Consider the following 23707-nt stretch of genomic DNA (forward strand, 5'->3'; position numbering starts at 1 on the left):
AAATGAATAAATGCAAAGCAGCAAACCTAACTATACCAGTGTAACATCTGTGTTCATCTGTGAAGTGGCACATCCACCTGCCTGTCACAAAAGCATTTCTCACCTTTGAAGTATGTCTCAGGTGAATTACAGTTAGCAGTAACATTAGAAACATTAGGAAAAAAATGATGATTACTTTCTATTCAGCCCAACAAAGCTCGCCAAGCCTATCCACTTAATTTCTCCAAAATAATATTGTTGTGTTTTGAAGGTCCGGAAAGTCCTAATGTCTACCACACTACTTGGTAAGTTATTTCATGGGTCTGTAGTTCTCTGTGTGAATATATTTTTTCAATTTGTGCAAAATATACCCTTATCAAGTTTTCATATTCTCGTTGAACTCATTTTAAAGTAGCAGCCTGGATCCCTTGTACTAATGCCTTTCATAATTTTAAACACTTCAATCAAGTCATCTCTTAATCTCCATTTCCTTAAACTGAAAAGGCTCAACTCCTTCAATCTCGCCTCATAGCTCATACCTCTCTCTCTCTCTCTCTCTCTCTTTATATATATATATATATCCATCCTTCCATCCATCCATCCATTTTCCAACCCGCTGAATCCGAACACAGGGTCACGGGGGTCTGCTGGAGCCAATCCCAGCCAACACAGGGCACAAGGCGGGAACCAATCCCGGGCAGGGTGCCAAGCCACCGCAGATAATAATAATAATAATAATAATAATACTTTGCATTTATATAGCGCTTTTCTCACTACTCAAAGCGCTAAGCAATTGCAGGTTGAGGGCCTTGCTCAAGGGCCCAACAGAGCAGAGTCCCTATTGGCATTTACGGGATTCGAACCGGCAACCTTCCAATTGCCAGTGCAGATCCCTAGCCTCAGGGAATAAAAATATATATATATTTTTTTTTACAGATGAAGATGGGAAGAACTCGTGCTGCAATAAAAAATGGACTATAACAGAAGGTAAATAAAGATGTTGATAGAAATGACTATATGTATAAAATAAATATTGCTGGCTTAATAATGGCTTAATAATAGGAATTGTTTTTGTACGATACAATCAACAATAACATCTTTTCTGTTTATTTACAGACATGTTGTGCAGCTTGTTGACTTTAGAATTGTAGGATCATTTTCAAATGTTTACTCACTGTGTAACACGGCAAAATAAAATTAAATGGTCAAAAAGTATTTAAGGATTTCATTCAAACAATCATTATCTCCTAAATTTAATTCAAAATTGTGTTAAAACTTGGGAAATACTGCTCTCTGTTGTTCTCCACAATTTATGACATTTGCTTTTGGTATGCCAAAAGAATATTCTGCATAATCCGTCTCTCAGTGGAAAAACTCTCTGAGGTAGTGCATTGATTAGATAGTTTGACTTCAGTATTTCCAAACATTAGAGTGGATGCAGTAAATAGGAACGATGGGTAAATTTTTAAGATTAATCATTATGCTTGTCGTGACTGGGTTTTATGATTGGGTTGTATGCTATTATTTAGAATACTTTTGTTCTCGTATTTAGGGTTATGTTATTGTGTTTTGTTTTGTAATTCTTTGGGTCCTCAATTGCAGCCATTTTGTAATCCTGTCATTAGATCCTCTTCCACACGTTTCTAGGGGCAAAGATTATGATATTGTGGCCTGTGCCTAATTGATACGATGGAATAAAAGGACAGATGAGAAACTATTTCCTTATCTGATCTGTGGATACCAAAACTCTCAACTAAAGTCTTGTTTAAAACTTCTTATGTGTTACTTTCAGTTTTGTCCTCTTGCTTGTTCTCTCGACCTTGAATCTTGTCTCTTTTATTGGCCTCAGTTTCCTTTTGTTTTCCTACTTGCACGTTCAGTGCCAGTGTGCTGATAGAACAATACTTCAATTTCACTGAATCGTGTCATTATATTAAGCTTGTCAATTGATCACAGTAACATAAATTAAATCATCATAGTAAGCTACCTGGTAGGCTCGTGGTTTTAATAGAGAGCTATAGTATATGGTTACAGTCTTTTTATTATTTGTTTATTACTGATTTGCAGTCTGCCATCTTTTCCAGTTTCTGATTAAATCTTTGTCGTTTCCACTTTGAGTAGCTGTAGCCATGATACTGTATTCATGTATCATCAATGTACAAGGCACATGATGTCAATGTGGCTCTCTTATTAAGTACAGACATGCTACAGATACAGAAATCATCTGAATTGTGTTTTTAAGTGTGGAGTCGCAGAAGTTGAACATCACTTGGGATATAAAACATTTGTTGTGATTGATTGTTTTCTTTCCTTTTTTAATAGGAGTGCATGACTTCTTTATGATAAAGTGTACAACTGGTTAGTTAGGGTTTTTCCCCACCAGGATATCCAAATATGACTCTAGAATGTGTCAATTAAAAGTGACGCCAATAGTACTGGCACAATTCAATAGAGCTCTAACAGAGAGATGTTCGAGTGTGGGATGCTTGTTACAGCATCAGAAGAGATATAAAGGTCAGCCTGACAACAAAACTCTACTTGGAGCGTGTTATTCCTGGTGTATCTGACTTCTCACTTTGACTAAAGACTTTGAATTTTTTTTTAGTGTTTTAGGTTTGACCGAAGATATACAATGGACTTTAACTTATGAATCCAGCATGTGATCTGGCTGTCTCTTTGTCCACTTACAAAACCTCACTGCCTCACCTGAGTCAATGCAGCATCTTTCAAAAATGACACACGTGACATTGCAAACAAAACAATCATAACATTTATTGCATATTACATATTATTTTAAGTGTGTGCTTTTTCAATTTCTCTTAAAAGGCACCTTAGGATCATCCTGAAGAAACTAGAATTATGTATGCATAATTTTCATATTGATTTATCTCTTGTAGATATAAAGGCTCAGACACAGGTTGCTAATCTGTTGGTGGTCAGACTAATGCTGTTGAAGACAATTGTTTTCAATGTTCTAATGACAGTCATATTGCTTCTGGAGTGGTAAGTATTTCTTAGTTCTAGATCCAGATCATCATAACCTTAGCCCATTTCAGCCCAGTGGCACGATAGTTAGAGCTAATGTGTCTTGGACCCAGCATTCTGTGTCTGAAACCTATGCCTGGATATTGTCTGTGTGGACTGTGTACATTCTCCTCATGTCTGGATGGGTTTTATTTGGGGTACTCCAATTTCTCTCCCACATTCCCAATGACTTTATCTCAACAGTTTTTACTCCCTTTGCCCAAAGAAATCTCACTATGGTGCATTGTTCAACAACGGTGCAGTCCTGAAGTGAAGAGTCCATGTTCATTTGACCCTGGTTTCAATCCTGTAGTGGGGCATCCATATTCATTTGATCTTGGCTTCAACAAGACTAAAGGCAGAGTGCTGCGCTGTGCGTGTATAAGCTACTGTGAACTTGTGTTGCGTCAGCTCCTATCCGTTGTGGTTACCACATCATTTTCAACTTGGCCTTTGGCCTGTATTTGCATAGACTGCAAATGTTCAAGTCTGCATGACTCACATTATTCAGCCCTAGAATAAACTAACCAAAAAAACTAGTAATTCTTTTCACTCTAATGTTGTTACGTTCATCTTGTAGCATAAAGAATTCTCAGTGTGTCTCCATAAATGTATTTTAATCTCTTGTCTGTGCAGTTTGAAGACCGTGATGAGTTGACTAGGAATTTCGAGTCTTCTTCATGTGGTTTATTTTCTAGCCCCAAATACTTTCATTGTGTATGCATATCTAAATTTGAGCACCCAGAGAAAATCCATACATACATGAAAAACTTATGAATAGGATTTGAGCTCGAGTCACAACTGTGAGTTGGTAGAAATAACCATAGTGCCAAAGCAGGCCAACAGAAGCTCATGTAAAGACATATTTTCATGCAGAAATGAAAAAGCTATACGGTTCATAGGCTACAGTATGTAGGTTTAGAAGCTAGAACATGAACCACATGAATAGGAGTTGTGATGCCTAGAGAACTCATCGCTGTCCACAGAATGCACAAGGGAGAGATTACAATTCACTCATGGAGACACTTTGGGAACTCTTTGTATTGCCTCACGGATGTGCCAGTATTGCAGGAAAAAGACTGCAGTTTGAGTCATGGGCGCTTCAATATGCTTATGCAGATAGAGGGCAAGAGGACACATGTTTGAGGTCAGTCAGTCATTTTCCAACATGCTATATCCTAACACAGGGGTCTGCTGGAGCCAATCCCAGCCAACACAGGGCGCAAGTCAGGAACAAATTCCGGGCAGGGCGCCGGCCCACCGCAGGGCTAGGGACAGTTTAGGATCACCAATGCACCTAACCTGCATGTCTTTGTACTGTGGGAGGAAAGCACCCCGGAGGAAACCCACACAGACACAGGGAGAACATGCAAACTCTATGCAGGGAGGACCCGGGAAGCGAACCCAGGTCTCCTTATTGCGAGGCAGCAGCACTACCACTGCGCCACTGTGCCACCCATTTTTGAGTTGTTTCGGGTTATATATTTATGTAAGCTTTAACATTAAAATTAGTTTTGAATAAAAAAATAGGGGTGCAAAGCTACTGACTAAAAACATTTTTATAGAACAAAGTTTGGAGTGGAAGATTCAATAATCTATCAGCTCTACAAGGCTTATTCTCGCCTATACAAAGCTGGCAGTGCTGTGAGGATTACATGTTTTGATTTCTCCAGTGCCTTCAGTACCATCCAGCCATCCTTTTTGAAGGGGTAAACTCAGAGATACAGGTATGCATGTGGATGAGTCTATGGACTATCTGTTGGGCAGTCCATAGTTTGTGAGCTTCAAGGGCTGTGCATCTGATGTGGATGTGAGCAACACTGGAGCACCACAAGGAACAGTCCTGTCTACGGGTCTTGTTCAGTAAGCAGACGCCATCTCCTTCTTGTTGTTTGTTTTAGACTGGCCTACCCCTACTACAAACCCTGAACTTAAGGTTCGTGGGGGTAAGGCCAGGTACACCAGGTCCCTAATCTTAAAAATTTAGAGTAGGTGTCTAATCTTAAAATATGTAAAGGTGGCTAATCTTAAAAACAAGTGGCGTCCGCTTTCTGAACAAGAGCCCTGTCTACTTCAAGGGGAGTGAAAAAGAGGAGAGGATAAATAAATTATACAAATTACAGCACCAGTAGTTGCAAGATTCAAATACATCTTTACAAAACAAACTCTGAAATATAGAAAGCGGAAAACATAGAAAGTGGAATGTGGTGTCATCTGAATTTTGAAACACCCCTCTCATTTTTTTAGACAGTAATCTGTCAAATTGTACACAATTGAATCAGGATGCTCACGAAAGCCATTGAGGACAGGTATTGCTGTGACAGAGCAAGTGGAGCCATCTTTGAAGGAAAAAAAGAAAACATTTGCAACGTGGTATTGTGATATGCAATATGGTACATCTGCGGTGGGTTGGCACCCTGCCCAGGATTGTTTCCTGCCTTGTGCCCTGTGTTGGCTGGGATTGGCTCCAGCAGACCCCCGTGACCCTGTGTTCGGATTCAGCGGGTTGGAAAATGGATGGATGGATGGAATATGGTACATTCTCAATAGCAATGAGGAAATAAATGATTCTAAGAAGTTTTACTTAAAATTTTTCATTATTGTACAGTACTGCCAGTGGGTCTGAGTTTAAAGGGTTAAAATGACTGTTTTCTCTTTTTATTTGCATTGTATGCACCCCCCCCCCCCACCCCCCAGCTTTCCTCAAGTGAGATTTGAACAAAAATGCACACCTTACAATTAGCATTGAAGTAACTGCGACGACAGTGTTAAACTGCATTAACTATGGCTAGCTTTACAAATTAATTTTTCTTTATTCTTTTGTTTCTAGATGAAAAGTTTGCCTTTGGAACTCAGCTCATCTCAGAGAAGCACCATTGATCTACTTTGTTGACTGCTGAACTGTGGACTAAAAAAGCTGTACAGTGTAACAGTAACTTTTAGCCTGTGTCGTTGGTAGTTATACAGCTGTTTACTTTACAGATGTAGAGGGGCCACTGAGACCAACCACAGGTAGTGGCAACCATTGTGCTCCCTTATACTCTGCACTTGAGCAGATTAGAGTCAAAGCACCACCTCTATGACTAGAAAATGTACAGCAGAAAAAGGAGTTTATGTTCTCATATTCTGCATTGTCGCTGCAGTGCAAACATCATCAAAGTACGGAGGCTGTGAAGTGCAAAGACGCTGCTTGCTTTTAACCTCTATGGAGGTTAATGTATGTATGGAACATGGTTAATGTATGTGTATGGAAGTGGGCGGCAACAACTCAAAGACAGGGGTGTGGTAAACCTAAGAGAAGAGGAGGGGTGTGTTCAAATTCAAAAGGGGGTGTGAACTTTTTTTATAAAGATGCAGAGTGTACTTTGTAATAAACACTGAGCAGCATTTAGAAGAAAGGGCATGTAGCATTTTTCTGAAAATGCTTGAAAGAAATAAAAATGCACGCCAGAAATGTCGTCACTTATACAGTATTAAACAGCAGCAGTTACGCACTCAATTTGAGTTCAAGCCTCAGACAAATAATTTTCAGTTGAAATGTATGTAATTTAATGTGTAATTGTATTAAAGTATAGAAGTATCAGAGTAAAATAAGCGTGCTATTGTACAGATGAAAACCCACATTAATAAAAAAAAATGAAGGTACTTGACTTTTATTAAATCTATTTGTCTCACCCACTTACACACACTGTAGACAACATGCATGTTCTGCTGGCTCTTGTCACTTTTCGGCCACCATATCAAGAGATAAGTGTCTTAATTTGACTGGTGTTTGGTTATTTCTTAATATATTCATAGTGATAAGGTTGGTTTACAATAACTAAAACATATCATGTTAAAATAACTTAATTTCTGTTGAGTGCAGTAAAAATTAAAAATAAAAGACAAAAAAGTAAGAAATTGAAAATCTGAAGTGAAAACAAAAGGTTCAGATCCACACAACTAACAGACTGATCCTGCCTGTATTTAAGCTGTAAGAATGCAGAGATTTGTAGTATTGTTTTAAGCTACATTGTATGTATAAAATTTTGCAGTATGGTGTAAATTGTAAAACTAGTTAGAAGTGTTCGCCTAGCCTGAAGTTAAATTCAATAAATTTATTTCCCACTTCAAGTTCATTGCCTTAAATAGGAAATATAATGACACACAATCATCCCAGAGCTCCTAGATACAATGCAAAAAATACACATGTAAAATCTAAATAAAGTATCTATCTATCTATCTATCTATCTATCTATCTATCTATCTATCTATCTATCTATCTATCTATCTATCTATCTATCTATCTATCTATCTATCTATCTATCTATCTAAACAAAAAAAAAAACTTTAAATGGGAGTTGTATTGCATGTATTTAGCAAATGAGGTTAGCAAATTTTACTTGACAAGATTTCTTAACGTATGCTAAATAATTATTAATACAAGTTTATTGATCCATCCATCCATCCATCCATCCATCGTCTTCCACTTATTCGAGGTCGGGTCGCGGGGGCAGCAGCTTCAGCAGAGATGCCCAGACTTCCCTCTCCCCGGCCACTTCTTCTAGCTCTTCTGGGGGAATCCCAAGGCGTTCCCAGGCCAGCCATGAGACATAGTACCTCCAACGTGTCCTGGGTCTTCCCTGGGGCCTCCTCCCGGTTGGACGTGCCCGGAACACCTCACCAGGGAGGCGTCCAGGAGGCATCCTGATCAGATGCCCGAGCCACCTCATCTGACTCCTCTCGATGCAGAGGAACAGCGGCTCTACTCTGAGCCCCTCCCAGATGACTGATCTTCTCACCCTATCTTTAAGGGAAAGCCCAGACACCCTGCGGAGAAAACTCATTTCAGCCGCTTGTATTCACAATCTCGTTCTTTCGGTCACTACCCATAGCTCATGACCATAGGTGAGGGTAGGAACGTAGATTGACTGGTAAATTGAGAGCTTTTCCTTACGGCTCAGCTCCTTTTTCACCACGACAGACCGATGCAGAGCCCGCATCACTGAGGATGCCGCACCGATCCGCCTGTCGATCTCACGCTCCATTCTTCCCTCACTCGTGAACAGGACCCCGAGATACTTGAACTCCTCCACTTGGGGCAGGATCTTGCTCCCAACCCTGAGAGGGCACTCCACCCTTTTCCGGCTGAGGACCATGGTCTCGGATTTGGAGGTGCTGATTCTCATCCCAGCCGCTTCACACTCGGCTGCGAACCGATCCAGAGAGAGCTGAAGATCATGGCCTGATGAAGCAAACGGGACAACATCATCTGCAAAAAGCAGTGACCCAATCCTGAGTCCACCAAGCCGGACCCCCTCAACACCCTGGCTGCGCCTAGAAATTCTGTCCATAAAAGTTATGAACAGAATCGGTGACAAAGGGCAGCCCTGGCGGAGTCCAACTCTCACTGGAAATGGGTTTGACTTACTGCCGGCAATGCGGACCAAGCTCTGACACCGATCGTACAGGGACCGAACAGCTCTTATCAGGGGGGCCGGTACCCCATACTCTCGGAGTACCCCCCACAGGATTCCCCGAGGGACACGGTCGAACACCTTTTCCAAGTCCACAAAACACATGTAGACTGGTTGGGCGAACTTCCATGCACCCTCCGGGACCCTGCTAAGGGTGTAGAGCTGGTCCACTGTTCCACGATCAAGACGAAAACCACACTGTTCCTCCTGAATCCGAGGTTCGACTAAGTTTTTTGATAAGCCAATAATTCTTACAATAAAGAAAACAAGATTTAGTGTCATGCTATAAATACTTTTCACTTGCTTAGATTTCATTTTTTGCAGTGTAAGACACTCAACCATTTCAATCTTCAGTTGGATTACAGACTTTCTTACAGATGGGACACAATATGAGTGGCCGGGCACACACATTTATGACCCATTAACAATAAGTACTGGTGCACCATGGGGATGTGTCCTTTCCCCATTACTCTTCTCACTTTATACAAATGACTGTACCTCTGGTGATTCATCTCTGAAACATTTTAAACTTGCCAATGACATCATACTTACAGGCCTCATTTCAAACATAGGCCTCATGTCCAGATACAGGCCAGAGGTGGAAAATCCGACATTGTGGTGCAGCCATAATAATTTGGACATTAACATTCAATTAAAATTCAGGACATTATAAATTTCCGGAAACAGACACCTGCTCACCTATCACTTGCTACAAAATGGCTCAGCCATTGGGACAATTAAGTTTCTGGGCACTCTGGTGTCACAGAATCTTAAGTGGGACAATAACATCACATGTATGGTTAAGAAACCTCATAAGAAAATGTTCTTTTTGCACCAGTTGAAGAAATTCAATTTCCCTCAAGTAATTTTGGTCCAGTTCTACACAGCCATCCTTGAGTCCATTGTGACCTCATGTATTAGTGTCTGGTTTGGTGCTGCCTCTGTTCAGGCTAAGACCAGTCTGCAACACATCATCAGAAGCGGTGAAATAATCATAGGCTGTAACTTACCACACATTGAAGTCCTATATGAGTGCAGGGTAAGGAAGTGGGCCGTAAAGATCATTGTTGATCCGACTCACCCAGGGCATCCCCTACGCCAAAGACTTCCCTCTGGCAAACGCCTTTGTGTGGTGAAAGCTGAAACAACACATCGCCTAAAGAGTGCAGTTATTCTGACTATTTATGTCTGAGCTTCTACTCAAATCTATGTATACCTGCACACTAGACTACCTGGACATTTTAATCCTACTTCATCTCTTTATTTTATGCATTCTTTGTGTATGCTGCATCATATTTGATCATTTTATATTTTATTCTTTGTATTCTGTGTTGTCCTTGTATGTGGCAACAGTACTATCAAGATAAATTCCTAGTACCTGGCCAATAAAGTGAATTCTGATTCTCCCTATAATTTACTCCCAGCGTTCCATTGATACTCTGGTGTAAACTCAAAAATGTTCATTTTCAGCCTGTTAGTAACTCTAAACTGCAGGTGAACAGCAGAGACAATCCTCACTGGCTACTTAGCATATTAGTATGGCACCTGCTCAGTTCAATCCTTACCTGTTTTTCTTAACCATTAACCCAACTACCTTCTCTTCAGGACACAAACAACACTCACTGTCTTAGAAAGGCACATGGGATTTGTAACGGACTCTGCCATTCTGCACTGTTGCTTTTCTTTCTGCTCCCTTCTGCCAAACAGTACAGGAACAGTTTCTATCCATGGAAGTTTCTGAGAAGTCAATCATAACGTAAATATTATATGGATTCTTGAATGCAAAGTTACTGAACAGCTAGTCATAGTAACAAATACCGTACTATAAAATGGTTAAAGGTTTATTCCATGATAAAAAGGAAAGGTTAAAGAAACAATATTTCGACTGTATAGCCTTCAACAGGTGTACCAACTGAAAAGGAAAAAGCAGGCGACATACAGTATGGAGGTGAAAGAGGGAAGAAAGCCAGGGCAGAAGAGAGGAGAAAAGATGAGAGTAAGTGAGAAAAGTTGCTGTTAGAGAAGGTGTAGGGAGAGATTAAAAAGTTAGTTGGTCATAAAGACCTGGAGAAATATGTGATCCCAGGCTGAGAATGAGCTAAGCTTTTTTGAAAAGTGTCTTTGAAAACCTGTGGAAGAATACAAACAGAGAGATCAGTCTGGTTATGGTCGAGGACTGTAAAGTGTTCTACAATTAGCTTTGTAAGGTCATTGATGTTAATGGCTTTGACTTGTTCCCTGAAACATGTTCCCTGTTTCAATGAGGTAGATGGCTGGACATTTCCTACAAAAAATATAATAAATAAGATTTTTAGACTGGAAAGAATGGCATTATTTAATATTGAATTTACCAGAGGGACCAGATTACTGTTGGTGACATATTTCCAAGTGACACAGTGGCTTCTGTTACAGCTCAAAGTACATGGTGAGGAATGTGGCTCACCTCCATGAAATTATTGTATGTACATATATATACTGTACATGTTTGATTATATGACTTAAATGTTATTGGCACTATTCTAAGGACATACCCTGTATGCAAGTAAGAATTTCATTGACCTATGTAGACATGACAATAAACTTGAACTTGAACTTGAATGTGCCCTGCAAAGGCCTGGTATCCCATTTTTTTTGTTTCGATCCTTCAACCTCTATGATGAAGTTAGTGGGTTGTGAAAATGAGTTAATTGATTTTGACTTTTTATGTTTCTGATTACATATAAAAATACATACATTTTAAATCTGAACAATGTTTAACCTTCTGTTTATTTATTTATTTTTTGTACCATATTCAGAAATACAAAGACTGAACTCCTTCAATACTGTGTCTCTTTGGAGAATCCTTGGGTACCGCTGGTTTGACTTTGTGTTGCTCATGGAATCTAGAATGAGGCACATCACCTGTACTGTAAGGGAGCGTTAGTTATGCCACTACGGCCATGTGGCGCGATTCCCCGAGGGTCATCGGGCTCATTGTTGAGGACTCGAGTGGCTGGACCAGGCCAAGGGGACGCCCACGTAACACCCGGCAGCAGCAGATAGGTGGTAATTTCTGGAGGGTGAGTCTGGACCGCATGTCTGCCTGGGTGGTTGCCAACCAGGATCCTGAGCTGTTTTGTTGTGTGGTGGGTGTAGCTCCATAACCTGACCTGACCTGATATTCAGAAATTGATTGTTCTTTAACTGTTTGAATTTAACATGCATATAATGCCTATAAAAAGATTCACCCATTTGGGAGAATTTGTTGTCATCCAACATTGAATCATAGTAGGTTTAATATGACTTTTTTACACTGATCAACAGAAAAAGACTCTTTAATATCAAAATAAAAACACATCAACCCCACATAGAAGTGGGAAAAGATGAAGAAGAAGAAGAAGAAGAAGAAGAAGAAGAAGAAGAAGAAGAAGAAGAAGAAGAAGAGTGTCAAAGTGAAAACAGGTCTATGCAAGATGGTCTAATTAATTTGAAATTTAAGTTGCAAAATAATTGATCACATAAGTATTCATCCATCCATCCATTATCCAACCCGCTATATCCTAATACAGGGTCATGGGGGTCCGCTGGAGCCAATCCCAGCAAACACAGGGCGCAAGGCAGGAAACAAACCCCGGGCAGGGCGCCAGCCCACCAAGGACATAAGTATCCATCCATCCATTTTCCAACCCGCTGAATCCGAACACAGGGTCACGGGGGTCTGCTGGAGCCAATCCCAGCCAACACAGGGCACAAGGCAAGAACCAATCCCGGGCAGGGCGCCAGCCCACCAAGGACATAAGTATTCACCTTCTTAAATATGAAGTCACAGAATTAGTTCAGTGGAGATCATCTCTCTAAAGGTTTTGACGATTGTATTATAAATACCCCTAAATGTGAAAGGTCAGTATGGAGGCCTAACCTGCACAATGAAGACCAAAGAACACTCCAAGCAACTCTGTGAAAAGGAGATTGAAAAGCAGTTGGCAGTGGAAGGAGTCCAGTTAAATTAATCAAATAGAAATGGAAAGATTATGGCACAGCCAGAGCAGCCTATTCACTAAATAGATAGATAGATAGATAGATAGATAGATAGATAGATAGATAGATAGATAGATAGATAGATAGATAGATAGATAGATAGATAGATAGATAGATAGATACTTTATTAATCCCAATGGGAAATTCGCATTCTCCAGCAGCAGCATTCTGATACAATAAATAATATTAAATTAAAGAATGATAATAATGTAGGTGAAAAACAGACAATAACTTTGTATAATGTTAAATGTTAACGTTTACCCCCCTGGGTGGAATTGAAGAGTCGCATAGTTTGGGGGAGGAACGATCTCCTCAATCTGTCAGTGGAGCAGGACAGTGACAGCAGTCTGTCGCTGAAGCTGCTCTTCTGTCTGGAGATGACACTGTTTAGTGGATGCAGTGGATTCTCCATAATTGATAGGAGCCTGCTGAGCGCCCTTCGCTCTGCCACAGATGTTAAACTGTCCAGCTCCATGCCAAAAACTGAGTGATGGCACAAGAAGACAAGTGAGGAGAGCCACCAAGAGACTCTGAAGAATTTACAAGCTACACTGATGAGACTGGCGAGACTGTGTGGACAACTACTGTTGCCCTGGGGCTTTACTCTGGGAGAGAGGCATAGAGAAAACCACTGTTAAAAAAATGCTCAGAACATCTTGGCTAGAGTTTGCCAGAAGGCACATTGGCAACTCTGAAATCAGCTGGAATGAGATTCTATGGTCTGAATCTTCTCTGCAGCAGGCCCTGCCTCGAAAGCTTGCATATTGTAATCTTTCTAGTTAGCCAATAAAAGGTGTCATTTTGCTTGGCTTTTCTCTACATTCATAATGGCTAACACGGTACAACACCCTAGTACTACAGATATACAAGACACCGAAATGTACCGCTACTACATGGAACTGAAGACCCGGTGGAAGAAACTGGCACACATGGACAGCGGATTACATCTTGCCTGAAGAAGGGGCCTGAGTTGCCTCGAAAGCTTGCATATTGTAATCTTTCTAGTTAGCCAATAAAAGGTGTCATTTTGCTTGGCTTTTCTCTACATTCATAATGGCTAACACGGTACAGCACCCTAGTACTGAGGGTAAAGGGTAAAATGGAAAAAAGGAAGATCCAAAAAAATCCTGGAGAAAAAGCTAATGCAATCTGTAAAAAAACTGCACTTTGGGAGAAGATTTGTTTTGCAGCCAGATAAGACCCCAAGAATAAAGCCAAAGCAACACAGGAATGGCTTCTAAACAACAATGCTAATGTCCTGGACTGGCAGGGTCAGAGTCCAGATATCATTTCAAATGAGAATTTATGGCCAGACAGAAGGCAATTTAAACAGTGCAAATCAATTCACCACAGACAGTAACCTACAGTAGCCTATATCCTAACCTAGCCTATAGAATTTGCAGAAGTGTAAGGTACTTATTTCCATTTTAAAAAAACGTTTCAAGTTTTAACAGCAAAGTTATATTTAAACAACTAACTGTGAACGGTAACCTATAAATAATGAATAAAAAGGCTGCAAGGCAACTGCTTATGAAAATGAAGCATGACAAAATTATAATCAGATAATTGAAGTCCCATGGATATCGATAGTGAGGCTGATGAAGATGAAGTGCAGGGCTTTAATGGAGCCAATTTACCAGCTACCTTTTCAGGCAATGCCAGCAAATAGTCTCTTTTAGGTTTGCTGGGTCCCGTTTATTGTTCAGTTTGAAACCAACATACATACAAACTGCAGAAAATACCTTTGGTTTTAAATAATTTCAATCTTCAGCGTTACTCCTTTTATTAATACATACCTAACATCACTAACAGGGAAGTGTCTTTAATTTCAAAAACCTTATACTACCATGAAAGGGGAGAAATACTCCCTTCTATATCACTTGTAAGAACATTATTCAATGAAATAGATTTTTAAAGCTTTGGAAAGGTTGTGGAGTGTGGACACAAATGTTACAGTATTAAGCTGCAGTGAGTCGGTTAATTGTCCACTGGCCCAGGCCTGCACTTTCAGTTCAGAATTTCTTTACTCCATGTAAACACAATATAGTATGCTGCATGTTCATGATGCCTAGTGTAAAGCAGCTATGGTGGAATTTGTCTGTCAGAATCAGTCAGTTCAGTCCCTGTCACTGCATTCAGTATAAGCCTATTATGTGGAAGGTAACACAGGTTCAGACACCACTGGGATATGAACACATTTATATTTATATTCATAACAGTTTATTCAGGTTGATATCCTCCCACATGTTATGACACAAACTTTCCAAAATGGCAAAATGGGTGTGAGGCAACCAAAAATAAGCAATGGAGCCGGCTGGAATCCTAACTGGCCTGCCATGAACTCAAACATTCCCATAGTACTACCAGCTGGCTACAACTGTGGCAGGCCCAAAAATAGAAAGCTGGCAAAACAACTATAAATACAGCAACAATGTTAGAAAAGCCCCAAGAAGAGGGATGACCATACACCCCTGGCTTGAATGAAAGGGTCAGACAGAAAATATTTATCAATCAAGGATTTATTCACAGAAGACTAGGTAATACAAAGACAAAGCTCAAATGAGCAAAAAAGAGACGCAAAGGAGTATTCTAAATAATCAATTCTAATCAAATGAGTCACAAAACATAATCCAAAATACTTAAAGCAGAGTACTGTAAATCGAGAAATCCAGAAAATCCAACATAAATAATACAATGCTTACTTAACTCTAAAATAAATGAAGGATCTCCTGCTCCTGGATAGTAAAAATAGAAAGACACAACAGACTGCCCAAAACAGCAAAAAAATAAGTTGAGTTAAAGGCACTATTAAGCGAACAGCTCCCAAAGAACAGATCCAAAAGCAAGTTCCAAGAAGAGCAGAAAGTTATTAAAGACAATCCAACAAAAACAGCAATACTTACTAGGAGTGCCAGATCGGCCGTCACTATTCAAACATAATCTAATTTTTTGAAAAGTCTTAATCGAAGGCAAAAGCTGACATTCGATTGTCAAAGAACAGTTCTTTGCTTTTCCCACACTAATTTTGGCATTGCGTTACTTCAGACATGCTATGCAAAGTTGCAGTATTTTAGTGATTTGTTTAATTGTTTCACCTCCATGATGAAACTTTTCATAATTTTGAATGGTTAACATGTTATCGTAATTAATAAAACTTACAGCAGCTCTAGACCTCCTCATTAAAGCAAATGGAACATAACTATCATAATTCTGATTTTCCTTTTATTAGAACAATTGAAAATCTCCAGTTTAAAGGTCCTTGTCAGTGTCAGGCAACACTCCGTGTCCCACAATTTGTCTCCATCTTACATGGCTGTTGGTTTGACACATAATGCTTAAGACAAGGAGGAGTAATTAAAAAAATCTTCAGATCACCTTCTTTAAAATATTACTGTATCTCTAAAGGAGTAAAAACGTAGCCAGGCTACGTGGACCCTGAATTACAAATGTGTGATAACCTCAGTTTTCTGGGTGAATCCACAGGACCCGACTGGCTTTTTATTCTGAATGCTGCTGCCCATCAGACACCTTCAGAATAATAAAACAAGTTTGCATTCGACTTGCCTGCCTCTTGCCTGCTCTTTTACTTTGTTCAGTGCTCTTTCCCTGTCCTTGCCTGTATTCCTCCAGATCCTTCTCAGGACAGTAAATCATAAAATCTGCCATGAAAAGGAACTTAAACCCTTATGAGCCACATATCCTGGCACGGTGCTACACTAATTTTTATTTTTTTATTAGGTCTGCATCTGTCAAGAATAAAACCTTATGAGAATGTTGTATGAGGCTGGTTTGTAGCATTCAGCAGGTGTCCGCCAATACAAAACATATTGTGGCATGTCTTATTGCTGCAAGGACAGATGTGAGGAATGGGAAGCAGGGTTGGAGTGGAACTCAGGGGAATGAATTTTTGTGAAGGCACAGGGCACCTCCGCAGGAAGAGTTGAGTGACAGGATTAATGGATAGGGCCTTCATAACCTGCAGGCTGAGTGGTTTAAGACTTGCAGACTTTGATGTCAGTACTAGATTGAAAACAAGACACGGGTGCTGATGCTTCCCTTTTATAGGGTGCAGATGCACGGTTATCTTATATTTAAATAACAATTGTTCGAGCACCATTTTTTTTCTTGCTATTGCTGTTACCATAATAATAAAGTATTAAAATTCACATGCAAACGTATATGTGACGCCCAGAATAATTTACCTAAGCTCTAATATATTTGAATATTTACTTGTTTTTACTTTGAAATTCAAATCTTATTTCATTGGCTAATTAGACAGCAGTAATACTTACAAACAATTCACACAAACATAAAGATTTCCTACTCCTGAGACTTCTTAGCTGACTTAAATAGCCAGAGAGGAGACTCAGGAGCAACGACGTTAGAGTGGCCCTGCCTCCTGCGGATTCATCCAAAAAGAACATGAAAATGAAGAATATTTAAAGAGACAGAATATAATTACACACATAATACAAAATAGATAAAAAACAACAAACATAACAATAAAATACATACACACATGTAACTGCGTAATACCACAGTCCACAGACTTAGGTTAGGCGAATTGGCGTTACTAAATTATCTCTGATGTCTGTATATGTTCACCCTGTGATGGACTGCTGATGGGCTCCAATGACTTTACGATCCGGCCATGAATAAGTGAGTTACAAAAATGGATGGATGGATGAACACTTTATTGGTAGTATGACAAGCGTATAGGAATTGGTCTTGGCAGTGGTGTTATAACATAAAATACTGGACAATATAACAACAGACAATAAAGTTAGCACCAGGAGTGTGCTATGATTACACCAAGAGGAAAAAGTGCCCAGTGGAGTGCAAAGTAGCAAGAACTATCAACAACAACTAGGATGTGGTAGAAAAGGAAGAGGGCTTCAGGTTAAAAACACAATTGTAAAAATTACTTAAAACTAGTTGTAGTTCTTGGTGCATGTAAGACTAGATGCAGTTTCTTCCATTTCTCTCTGTGTAACATTTTGTTCAAAGATGTAAAGCAGGTCTATGACAAGAAACAGTCACACCGAGAAACAGTGTTGTAATTTACTTTAAAACCTGACATGAGGGATCTGTTTGGCCAGTTTGCAAATGATTATTTTGCATGTTTGATATGCCTAAGGCCACCACTGAAAGGTCTGGCATCAAGATTCACATAAAAAGGTGATAACTAAACAGGGTGGGGTAATTTTGATGTTGGGACACTTACACAGTTACATCAGCATGCCTGAACAAACCACTTCTCAGATACACAAAGGTTTCATATGAGCCCAGTCTTGGTAAGGCCAGTTCATCAACCTCATTAGAACATTAGAAAAGTTGTAATGAGAACAGGCCATTCAGCCCAACAAGCTTGTCCATTCTATGCATCAAGATTTCCCTAAATATAAAGGTTTCCAAAATTCTACCTTCTACCACACTGTTTGGTCATTTGTTACTGAAGAAAAACTTTCTAAAACTTTGTGTGAAATCTGCCCTTGAACAAGTTTCCAATCCTATTCCTGTATTTTTATTACAGAATTTATTTTAAAATAATTACTGGGATCTACCATGATCATCAGAGGTGACTATGTGCAAATGGTGCAGACCTATAAATACCTGGGAGTGCAGCTGGATGATAAATTAGACTGGACTGCCAATACTGATGCTCTATGTAAGAAAGGACAGAGCCGACTATACTTCCTTAGAAGGCTGGCGTCCTTCAACATCTGCAATAAGATGCTGCAGATGTTCTATCAGACGGTTGTGGCGAGCGCCCTCTTCTACGCGGTGGTGTGCTGGGGAGGCAGCATTAAGAAGAAGGATGCCTCACACCTGGACAAACTGGTGAGCAAGGCAGGCTCTATTGTTGGCATGGAGCTGGACAGCTTGAAATCTGTGGTAGAGCGACGGGCGCTTAGCAGGCTCCTATCAATTATGGAGAATCCACTGCATCCACTAAACAGTGTCATCTCCAGACAGAAGAGCAGCTTCAGCGACAGACTGCTGTCACTGCCTGCTCCACTGACAGACTGAGAAGATCGTTCCTCCCCCAAACTATGCGACTCTTCAATTCCACCCGGGGGGTAAACGATAACATTATAAAAAGTTATTGTCTGTTTTTACCTGCATTGTTATCAATCTTTAATTTAATATTGTTTTTTTGTATCAGTATGCTGCTGCTGGAGTATGTGAATTTCCCCTTGGGATTAATAAAGTATCTATCTATCTATCTATCTATCTATCTATCTATCTATCTATCTATCTATCTATCTATCTATCTATCTATCTACTGCACTAATTCCTTTCATATTTCTCAACACTTCAATATTGTCCACTCCTAATCTCCATTTGCTTAAACTGAAAAGGTTCAACCCAATGAATCTGTCCTCATAACTCATACCTCTTAGTCCTGGAATCAGGCTAGTTGCTCATCTCTGAACTTTGTCCAGTGCAGGATGTCTTTTTTTGTAATATGTAGAACAAAACTGAACATGCAGGTGAGGCTTCACTAGTGTGTTATAAAGCTTACGTGATGTAAATCCTGATGCCCTATTAGCTTTCTTGATCACTTCTGTCCACTGTTTTGATGAAGACAATGATGTGTCCAATATGACTCACTGGTCCGTCTCATAAGGTGTACTGTCAAGTTTCAGACTCCCTCATTGTGTATTCAAATTTAACTTTTTTATTTTCTGCAATGCTTGCAATACCTAGCCTTTTACTTACATTAAATTTCATGTGCCACAGGCCTGCACAAGCCTCTCCTGTAACAATTTAGCTGATTCTGCATTATCTGCCATTTCACCTAGTTTAGTATTATCTTCAAACTACAAGTAATTATATAATTGTCCAGATCATTTATATATATGAAAAACAGCAGCTGCCCCAGCACCGATCCCTGAAGGGCACACTTTTAACATCTCCTAATTCTGAAAATGTTCCCCTCGCCCTAACCCTTTGCTCCATGTAATTGAGCCAATTTTATACACACATTGCTAAATCAGTGGATTTTATGGTACACTTCATCTATTCCGATGAATTCACAAAGAAACTCAATGTTCTTCTTTGGTTTTCAGCAACATTTGTACCTTTTATACAAGACTAAATGCATTTAGTTCCCTGTCTAGAAGTGTTTCATGCATTAATTTCCCATGTGTCTGCTTGTCATTTATTATTTAAGTAAATATTTCTTGTGGAAAAAAAAATCACTGGAAGTGTACATATCCTCAGGTAGTAAAAGGGGGTTGTGAAGTAAAGGGAAGTGGGGGTTTGACAGTAGTCCATGTTATGAATTTTCCTGTGAGAAAACATAGTAATGTGCACAATGGTGAGTTTTAGTGTGTTTTTGTGGAAGATGTGGGGAAGAGATGTGAATAAGATGTAGAAACAGAAATGATTTTACCAATGAGTTTAGTTTTTAGTGAGATCTGCATTTCACAATTGTAAAATCGACTGCAAAATTAATTTTTGTGTCAGTTTCACAAAACTGTAAATAGAAATGTGTCTGTTGTGCTCATCACTGGTTGACGCCCTATGTGACATGCTTTTCCTGTATCTGACATATAAGTTCTCCTGATTCTTGAGGTCATATCAGGTAAGTTTCATGTCATTGATTTGATTTCTAGTCCACTTTGACTCAATCGGATCAGTCTGGTATTCACCTCAACAAAATAAAGCCAGTTTAATTTTGTTGGGATGAAAACAAGGTTTAATATTGTCTTGAGTCATAGAGGCAGGGTCTGTGTACTGTATGTGAGAGCTGATAACCAATGAGCACTCAGTCAGATGCACAATGGATACTGTATATAGAAGGAACATGGGTATTTTGGATTTGACAAACAGCAGAGAAACTCGTTTTGTCTGATGTCGATGAAATGGGGAAAAAAAAATGGCAGAGATTGCAGCCGAACTCACCATTACTATAAAGACTTCAGCTGTATCAGGTAGCACCTTATTGGCTGTGAAGAAAAAGGGTGAGCTTGTGATACTTTGAAAATGAAAAACGGTACTAGAAAGTCATATTTATTCACGTATAAGTTGGGTCTTGAAACCCGAAAAATCAATCATAAAATCAGACCCCGACTTACATGCCCTTTCAAAAATGTGACACTTAAATTTTTTTTACATCTTCTTGCTTCCTCCAATCTCACACCAGTTTCTCAGAGACATCAAATTTTGTTGCAGCAGCACAGTTGCCAGTTTCTTTCGCCACTTCAACTGCTTTTAATTTAAAACCAGCTCCATATTTTCTTCTGATCGAACACTCCATTGTAGATAAGAGATGCTCTTACCATAAAGGTATAAGAGGGTGTGAGATACAAAAAACACAAATCAGTGCAAACGTCGCTTTGGAATAGTTCGGGTATTACCATGTGGTCACATAAGCACAATACTTCAGTGTTCTTCGTGGTTACTTTCTCAGGTGGGCGTTAGCATATCATAATCTCTTGGACCAATGGTATGAGTTTTCCGCATTTGACTTATATGACCGACATTATAAAATACTTGAAATTATATGGTAAAATCAAGCCCCGACTTATCTGTGGGAGAACTTAAACGTGAGTATACACGGTAGTCTGTGATTTCCAGTCACATATTCTAAGATCGAGATAAGCAACACCAGTCATCCAGTTTGGCATCCCCTCTAGAAGTTGAGCCGTCTGCTTTAATTAGTTATATTTAACCGAATAAAACATATTCTTAGTAAATCAAATCTAAATGCACACCATTTTATTAAAGACCTCAGCCATCTTGTACACTCATTATTTTTCCTTTCCTGTTTAGGGCCATTAACACTTGCAACATTAGATTCAGTGTACGGATTTATCCACAAGTTATAAAGCTATTCAACAACCACAGTTACTGTCAAGTACATTGGTGTTTCTTATATATTATCTGATGTTGCATTATATGTATTGTGTTTTTTCATTATCTGCAGTTTGCATTGTATTATGGTCATCAACCTATGGTAGACATACTGTACATGTAAGAATTCCATTGTATTCTCTAAACTTAATTATCAATTAAGTCCTAAACTTATTATTTTGCCTACAGCACGTCCTGGAGGGCCACAAGGATTGCAGGTTTTCATTAGAGCCACATTCTTAATATGCACTGCTCTAATGGAACATACTTTGCTGCCTTGATTTTAATTAACTTGCTTTTTAAAATTCCAAAATATAAATTGCTTATTTTTTCCTTAACCATCTGCCAGATAACAATAAGCACTAAACTGCTCCAGGTCAAAAAATATTTGGATTTTGTTCTCAGAGAAAGAAAACAAACAAAATTAGAAATGTCTGTGTCAGATTGAGTGCACTGCTATGCCATATAATTAAATAATGTAACATGTATCATTAACAGCAAGAATTGGCTTCTAATTATAAAACTAGTTGCAGAGAAGGCTATTGAGGTCTAATCTCTGGTCTGTAGTGTTGTTATATGAGGTTGAATAAAATTTCACTCTCAGGAAGTAATAGGGATAGTTCAAGAAGTGGATGAAATGGCATTTGTTGTGCTGGAATGAATGCCTTCTCATCGTAATCAAAGTGAATCCCAAGTGTGGATGGATGGCACCAGAGGGGGCACATTCTGTGCTTTTCTAGTGTTGCATCCTCCTCTCGCTGTGTTTTGTTTCTAATAGTTATTGTTTTGACTTGCTCCTGCTCCATGACGGTTGTGCCCTCGTGGCCCGGAAGCTATTCCCGCCACCTTCCGGTCCTTTTAGGCGTCCCGGCCAAGTAATAACCCTGGCCATCTGCGACAGCGCGCACACACTAGGGACAATTTAGGATTGCCAATGCACCTAACCTGCATGTCTTTGGACTGTGGGAGGAAACCCACACAGACACGGGGAGAACATACAAACTCCACGCTGGGAGGACCCAGGATGTGAACCCGGGTCTCCTTACTGCGAGGCAGCAGCGCTACCACTGCGCCACCATGCCGCCCCAAAACTAAATATTCACAAAACAAAATAATATTGATATATAACACATGATAAGACAAATAATAAAAATACATAACAATATTTACATAAAAAAAAGTATTTAAAGCATCAAAAATGAACAAATAAGACAAAAACAAACTTAAAAAAAAAAGCCGGGGAGGAACCCTGGCTTAAACATGACACTAACTAACTCTTTAAATTTGGAAAAACTAGCGAAAATATCACTCAGGAATCAAGGAGCAAATACCTATGAAACATAGCAACAGGGACACAACATCTACTGCAAATCACATAAAATATGGACAGCAACAGAAAAGTGTCAGTTAAGAAAGGAAAAAAAGCAGAATCACTTGTGAAACCCCACAAGCTCACATTCCTGTGTCATTTATTCCAGATGATGTGTCTTGGCTGCCCAGTATCTTTCCTATTTATAATGACCAGTTAAGAAATAAACTGTAACGGCTGTGTCTTTAATGCAAAAGCCAGAAAACTAAATTGGAACTTACCTGATCATTCTGTTGTAACCGCAAATAACATATGGAGGAAGAAAAGGCTTGTTAGACTCAATGGCTCTGCAACATTCAAAATATTACAATCTTCTATTAGAATGTTTTCCCACTCTTAGAAACCAGAAACAAATGGAGCTCCTCTGCTCAAAGCACAATATTAGAGTAGACATTTGCAAGTCAAACACACCTGAATTTTTTTGTTCTACATGTGCTCACCAGGCGTGTAGACAAAATAATAGGGAGTGCCGAATAGGTTTATTTTTAATCTTTATAATCCGAAAAACATGCAGTTTAATAGCCATTCATTTACAAGGTGTCAGCTACAGCTTAGTCTGATATTCTGGGGGTCATTCCTATAGAACTGGTACATTCAGAGTGATGTTAAAATCAGTACAGTAAGTACCAGGGGTCCCCAACTCCAGTCCTTGAGGGCACCAGTAGTTGCAGGTTTTCATTCTAACCCTTGTCTTAATTAGTGACCTGTTTTTGCTGCTAATTAACTTCTTTTGAATTAATTTTAATTGACTTGCTCTTGAAGACTTCTTCCTTTTCTTTCGGGCTGCTCCTGTTAGGGGTTGCCAGAGCGGATCATCTTCTTCCATATCTTTCTATCCTCTGTATCTTGCTCAGTCACACCCATCACCTGCATGTCCTCTCTCACCACATCCATAAACTTTCTCTTAGGCCTTCCTCTTTTCCTCTTCCCTGGCAGCTCTATCCTTAGCATCCTTCTCCCAATATAGCCAGCATCTCTCCTCTGCACATGTCCAAACCAA

The 23707-nt window shown here is 39.5% G+C and overlaps 1 protein-coding gene across 1 annotated transcript in view; it reads right to left on the reverse strand.

Annotated features, from left to right (window-relative positions):
- Positions 1–23047, reverse strand: part of LOC114654896 (endoplasmic reticulum aminopeptidase 2-like) — a 125485-nt gene extending 102438 nt beyond the window's left edge. The window contains exon 1 of the mRNA XM_051929505.1: positions 22929–23047. The gene's annotated coding sequence lies outside the window, so the exon portion shown is untranslated. The remainder of the gene's footprint in view (positions 1–22928) is intronic.
- Between the last annotated feature and the right edge of the window lie 660 nt (positions 23048–23707).

This window comes from Erpetoichthys calabaricus, chromosome 7 (genome assembly GCF_900747795.2).
Source record: "Erpetoichthys calabaricus chromosome 7, fErpCal1.3, whole genome shotgun sequence".
NCBI lineage: Eukaryota > Metazoa > Chordata > Cladistia > Polypteriformes > Polypteridae > Erpetoichthys > Erpetoichthys calabaricus.